This window comes from Mauremys mutica, chromosome 2 (assembly GCF_020497125.1).
Source record: "Mauremys mutica isolate MM-2020 ecotype Southern chromosome 2, ASM2049712v1, whole genome shotgun sequence".
Classification (NCBI taxonomy): Eukaryota; Metazoa; Chordata; order Testudines; family Geoemydidae; genus Mauremys; species Mauremys mutica.
In genome coordinates, this window is record NC_059073.1 from 119,119,655 (window position 1) to 119,126,084 (window position 6,430).

Below are 6,430 nucleotides of genomic sequence, written 5' to 3' on the forward strand. Positions count from 1 at the left end.
TTCTGCACCTAGAAGAGACTGAAACAAAATGCTTAAGTAGTTAATTCATAGTTGATGGGTGCCCACACTCTAATTTACAAAATCAAACTTTCATGTTAAGCTCAAGTTGCTATGGAACAGTGAAGAAACAAGTAACAGAAGTAGTAGAAGCAGTTTCCAAAACTCTTATCTTTGGTTTCTGGTGCTGCTACCTGTTAAAAGAAAACTGGAACTGTGGCACACACCTACAATTTCGTTATGACATTTCTTAGGTGGCAAACTAGCCTTAGGATTCCTGGCACAAATCTTCACATAAGCTAATGCTGGAATACAAGTTTGTACATTAAAAGCTAGAGGGTAGGGGTGGCCAAACTGCCACTCATATGCGGCTCTCTTAAAGTGCAGCTCATGAAGCTCCTCATGTCCCCTGCCCCATTCCCCGCCTACCAGACTTGGGGGAGCTCCAGGCTTCTGCCTTGCAGTGGGGTAGTGGTGCAGGGCAGAAGTTCCAAGCCCTGGCAGGTGTGCCCAGCTCTCAAACTTCTGAAGATCATAGTCGTCTACTCCTCAGCAGGCCAGTAAATTTGGCCACCTCTATTAGAGGGTGAATAGCAGTAAATTATAATCTGCAATAGACTAGTAGTATGGTTTGTAGGCTGAAACTGAAGGAATTAGAAAGGTACTATTATTAAAGGTGTAAGCTGTAGTTGCCTTAGAAAGTATAGTTCACATGCTCCTTTTGTTTTTCTTATGCATGCTTTGTTTTTTTAATGTCCTGAAATGGGTCCTGATGTCAAATTCTTTCATATACATCTTTCACCCCCAGCTGCAGCCTCTAGTTTAACTGAGATCAGACCAGGTTTCCATAACTCTTTGAAGAAGCTGGGCCTGCCTTCCCCCTTATGTTGCCAATTTTGCTCATTCTCTTTATAACAGTGCCCTTACCACTTAGCTGGTGCTTTGGCCATGTGGATACCCTACCATGCTACTCTGTGCATAGTACTAATTTCCATGCATGATCTACATCTTCCCTCTGCTAGTTCCTAATAGTTGGGGAGTCAGTGTAGCCAAGACTTCCAACCTGCCTCAACAACTAGAGCCTCTCTCTTGGCATAGCAGTCACTACTGGCAATCCAAAAACACACATTGTCCAGTGCCCAAAATATTAGGCAGCTGGAGTTTAGCCAGTCCCCTAAGGTTTGACACTACAAAATGCACACAAGTAATTTGGTTTCTAGAACTACTTGACTGATTTAGTTAATTCTGATAGCGTTATGCTGACAAACACATGATCTAATCCTTTACACTTGAATATAAAATGCAAATAGGGCATTAGAATTTGGTATTGGATCCATGGTGCAATAGCCAAGTTAGTGGCTGCTGTTAAGTCATTTTTTACTATCTGTTAACAAAGTGAAGACTCCATTCAGTCTCATAACTTACAAAAAGGTACTGTGTAAATTACAGAGGAGTACAGCAGGACTGAGACACTGGATTGATCAGACAGGGAATATATATAACAAGGCAGTTTTAAGGGACAGGAAGCGCTAAGCCAATCACCATAAATTATTTTCAATGGGTGCAGAAAACAGATCACATCTGTTTTACTTTCTGTACCGTACAGACTTTCATGAAGCATCAAGGTTTAAGTTGGAAAACAGGATCCCCTATTGCAGCACCAGAAAATAGAGAAAGGAGTCAGGTACAGTCAAGCATGTTAAAAATTAGCCCTGCTCAAAGTACACAATTGAAAATAAACATAATATAAAATGAGTATTAAAAAAACCCAAGTGACAACCCTAATGTCACACTATCTGAAAGTGAGAAGCTGTCCAGCCTTTAACCCAATTTAGCCAGCCAGCCAACCAACAGCTAAGCAGCAAACACTCACAAAGGAATGAAGTACCCAAAAACTACATCAAAATGCGCCACAAGTCAATAACACATGCTGTGCAGATCCAAGAGCTGAGACTTCAGACCACTTCCACCATGTGTGAAGCAACATATTGGAACACTACTTATTTATCAGGTTTTCTGCACCTCTCCCAACTTGTTCTGGGCAGCTCTGTCCACAATGCTAAACTCATGGTATAGACAGCTAGTGGGAAGTGGCTTCCACAGTCAACGTAACAGTGCTGATCCCCTCATCCTGAAAGCTAGGTGTGGTCAGGGTCCTCCTGGCATGTCCCTCAGATGTGCAGGAGATGGGTACCTTTGGAGCAACCACCAGGAAAAACTTCTCCATAAAAATTCTTCCTGTAGTTCCTACATCTTGCCCTCTGTAATTTGTGAGTGAACTACTTACTAGACAAGTGAGACACAAAAATGGACCTCTAGCTTGTCATTTTTTTAAACATACGAAATCACAGAGCCACGTTGAGTTTTCTTTTTTACAGCATACATTGTGTGCTGTCATATAAACATGACTGAATTTTGTAAAAGGGTTCATATAGATCAGTTCGCTAACTTGAATAACCTGTGTTACGGGGAAAGGGGTGGGGAGCTTAGAAAGCAACAGAAACAAAGCCAGACTAGACATGTAGGAAAATGGCTCAACAGAAAAATAAAGTGGTTGTGGCATATCCCGGTGTCATGTTTTGGGGGGAAATAATCTTAACTCATGGAGTCATGGGATTAAACTATCTGCAGCAATAGAAGAACACCCAAGTCAGGAAGAGCACTATTTGAATATTAATATCTCATGCAACACCATGTGCTCAAAAAGTGAGCCTGGAGTAATGGACCTTCCCTCCCATCCAAGTCTATGTGCTACAAATGAGAGAGGCTTGCTAGCTTTCAGTCACAGCAATCCAGGCCCTTCCCTTGGCACCTACCTGCAATTTGAAAGCCTTGTACTATTTTTGGACAGGCAGATGCTAACAAATATTTGACCATACTACACTGAATAGGGAGTCAGCAGGTTATACTCCCTCTTTTGGTGATCTGCATGGAACAAATCCATGGTTCAGTGCAAGTCACATGCACAACAGCCCACTGCAGCATAACAACCACTTAGCAGTCTTGTTTGCAATCTCAAAGGGCCCTGAACGGTCATAGAAACAAGTGCCCCTAGACATGGGTCTGGGTTCTGAACCATGCTTGTTGGGCCGTTGCCCATGAAATGTTTGTTGTGAGGATAGAATGATTCCCTGTCCAGCATTGTCAATCTAACACCAGTCCCTACTATTCATTCACTTAAACAAAGCTCTCTACTTAACACCAAACATAAAGAGTGACTTAGGGTCTGAGCCTTTGTTTCCCTGCGCCATGTGCCATCATTTATACCAGTGCAAAGTGAATACAAAATGCTACTGTGTTTTACACTGGTGCAAGTAACCACAATTTCTGTGCTCCCTATTGACTTGATTTTTCATTGCCCTGCACTTGTGTTATCGTTTATAATATGGAGGTATACCTATCGCATAGAACTGGAAGGGACCTTGAAAGGTCATTGAGTCCAGCACCCTGCCTTCGCTAGCAGGACCAAGTACTGATTTTGCCCCAGATCCCTAAGTGGACCCCTCAAGGATTGAACTCACAACTCTGGGTTTAGCAGGCCAATGCTCAAACCACTGAGCTTTCCCTCCCTCCAAAATAGCTGCAAAGTGAATATAAAACACTAGCAGATCAGAATGGTAGCTTTGCACAAATATAAGTGACTGGACAAGGTGCAGGGGCACTGGAGAATCAGACCCTGTGGTTCCAATTCTGAAAAGTTCATAAACACATGCTTAAGTCAGTCCCTATTAAAGACAGTCCTTAAGCATATCCTTAACTAGCTAATGTCTATAGGATTTATGCACCCTTCCTCAATAGGGATGCTTCCAAATCCTGCAGGAATCTGTATGCTTGCCGTGTACAGATTTTTAATAAATTAAAATAAGTGTCTTGACTGCTGCCTCAACCTGCTCTGTACACATCCATTTGCCTTCAAAGGTTGTAAGAAATCTAGTGTCATCTGTTACAAGTCTGCCATCATTTCAAGGTTTGCCTGTCCCAAAGATTTAAAAACAAGGAAATAATCCAGCACAAGTGCCAGGATCATGAGATACACATATGTTCCTGCAAATTTCATTTACAGAAAAATGTGTATGGAAGTCAAAGAGCAGACATGCTTCTCATTCAAGAGCCAAGATTTCCAAGTGCACAAAAGAGCAAAATCAATTTGCATTTTCTTGAGCTGGAATCTGCACCAGTTCCTTCCCCAGAGACCAAGATTTTGAACTTTTTGAGAGCAAATAACCACCAGTTAATCTGCACCACTTGGGTGAAATAGTTAAGCATTAATTAGACAGTATCATGGTGAAAAGCTTACCACACACATTACTATAGCCTAGAGATTATGCAGGCAGCAGTACCACAAACTGCCAGCTGGGGGATCTCCAAAAGCAAGTTACAGTTCATCTTCATAAAAGGTAAATCTAAAGTTTCTTCTCTCAATTGCTCACTCTGTAAAAAGCAAAATTAATCTGAATGGAAAGATCACAGATTAAATTGACCAGTTTGTTTAGGTTTTTATCCTTCCATGGTGACTTTTTTCTCATCTCCAATTGCATATTTGTTAGATGGTATGAAGTGATCATGTTTTGATTACAGGTATCTACTGCATGTAACTTTACATATAAACTTTGTTCTTATACAAATATTGCAGTAGTACCATGGAATATTAAAAAGTACTGCTGTAATATTAAAGAGTTTGGGCAAAATACATATATGCAGATACTTGGTACCTCAACTAAGCAATTAAAAAAAACCTCACCAACCTCAATCTGGATTACTCCACTTGTTCTTTTTCTTGTGAGAAAGATTTGATGATCAAGAAGTTGAAGTCCACATTTTGCTTGTGGACAGTTTGCACCAGAAATCATGGTTGCACATAAACACAAATTTGGCCCCAGGGGCCACTGGAAGCAGGCACAGGATGACAAACTGTATGCATGTTTCACCCATGTAGCTCCGCCAGCCAGTGCACCTTCGGTTCCAAACCTCATCACCTGTGCTCTGCGAGTTGTGCCAAACTGTGTGGTGGTTTTGTTATTGGAGGAGGAAACTAACAGCTTCAGTCACTTGGGACATAAATCAGGCTTTCAAGCCCAGCCTCTAACTCTCCATGCCACCTGGCCACTCAGTGAGGTTCTTAATGATTCATTAGAGGAGATGGGCCAAGTTCTGCCCTCACTTCTGTGGTTTTTCGTGAGGTCTAAGTCAGAGAAGGATTTGGCCCAATTCATCTAAAAATTACTGTGTGTCACGTGGTAATTCAAAGTGCAGCTGACAAATAACCAACATGCTGAGCAAAACACTTAACACGGTCACCTCTATATAGTGAGCAGTGGAGGATTATCAGAATCCCCATCAGGGACCTGTAAGACCTTTTAAGCCTGGTTGACACAATTTGTTTTTTTACTCGCGTACCTATTTTGGTTAATGCTAATTTTTACACCAAAATACTTGTGACTGCATCCACACTAGGGGTTGTACTGGTATATTGCTATAAAAGGTACCATATAGTTTATTCCCCTTTCGGTGTGGGAATAGTTATACCAATATAAACACCTTTATACTGGTTTAACTACATCACACTCGGGAGGTTGTACCACTTTAACTACACTAATCTAGTTAAAACACTAAAACTTTCTAGTGTAGACAAGCCCCTAAGTCTTTGTCTTGCAGGCAGCCAGAACGGCTATTGCAGAAACCCAGAGGCAAAGCTTACAGGGATCAAAATCTCAGTGAGTACCTGAATAAGCACTCTATTTCACATTCAGCTAATCATTTCTACTGCTCTTAGTTCTTAGAGGAATGAGGGATGGCAAGCAGCCTTCTAGGTTCACACCCATTCCCCCTCTCCCAAAGGCTGCTTGACATCCTTTTTGGCTGTGCAGGATGCCGATCCTTTCAGAGATTAATCAGTCAATAAGGCTGTGTATTCCTTTCACCCACATGGGCTGCAGAGTGTGGGAGTGCCACTTTTCACAGAACAAAAATGTACTGTGACAGATTCCAAGAATCAAAAGAATAAAGGCATTCAAACACGATACACTTCAGTAAAATCAACCCAGGTGTTCCAGAGCATCTACTGTATCAAAGTCTTTGTTCAGTTGAGTTCATTCCCCTGCAGCATCCTGTTCAGACACAAGTTCTATGGCTTTAACAGCTTGTGTTTACCATGTAGCAGTGGGGCATGACCTGAAAAGGATCTTTCGGCACTTGCTCTATGGACTGGCACACAGACAACTAACTGCAACATTTGCCAGTTCTAGAAAACCTTCTGTGCTGGCCTGCCAGTTCTGAAGGATGGTAATTAAACCAGTGCATGGCTAAACCCTTAGATACTTCTCATCTGCAGATCTAAATGGCTTTACAAGGGTGGCCAGTATCATTATGCTGGAGAGAGACTGAGGCACAGGAAGGTGAAGCAACTTACCCAAGGTCACCCAGTGTCAGAACA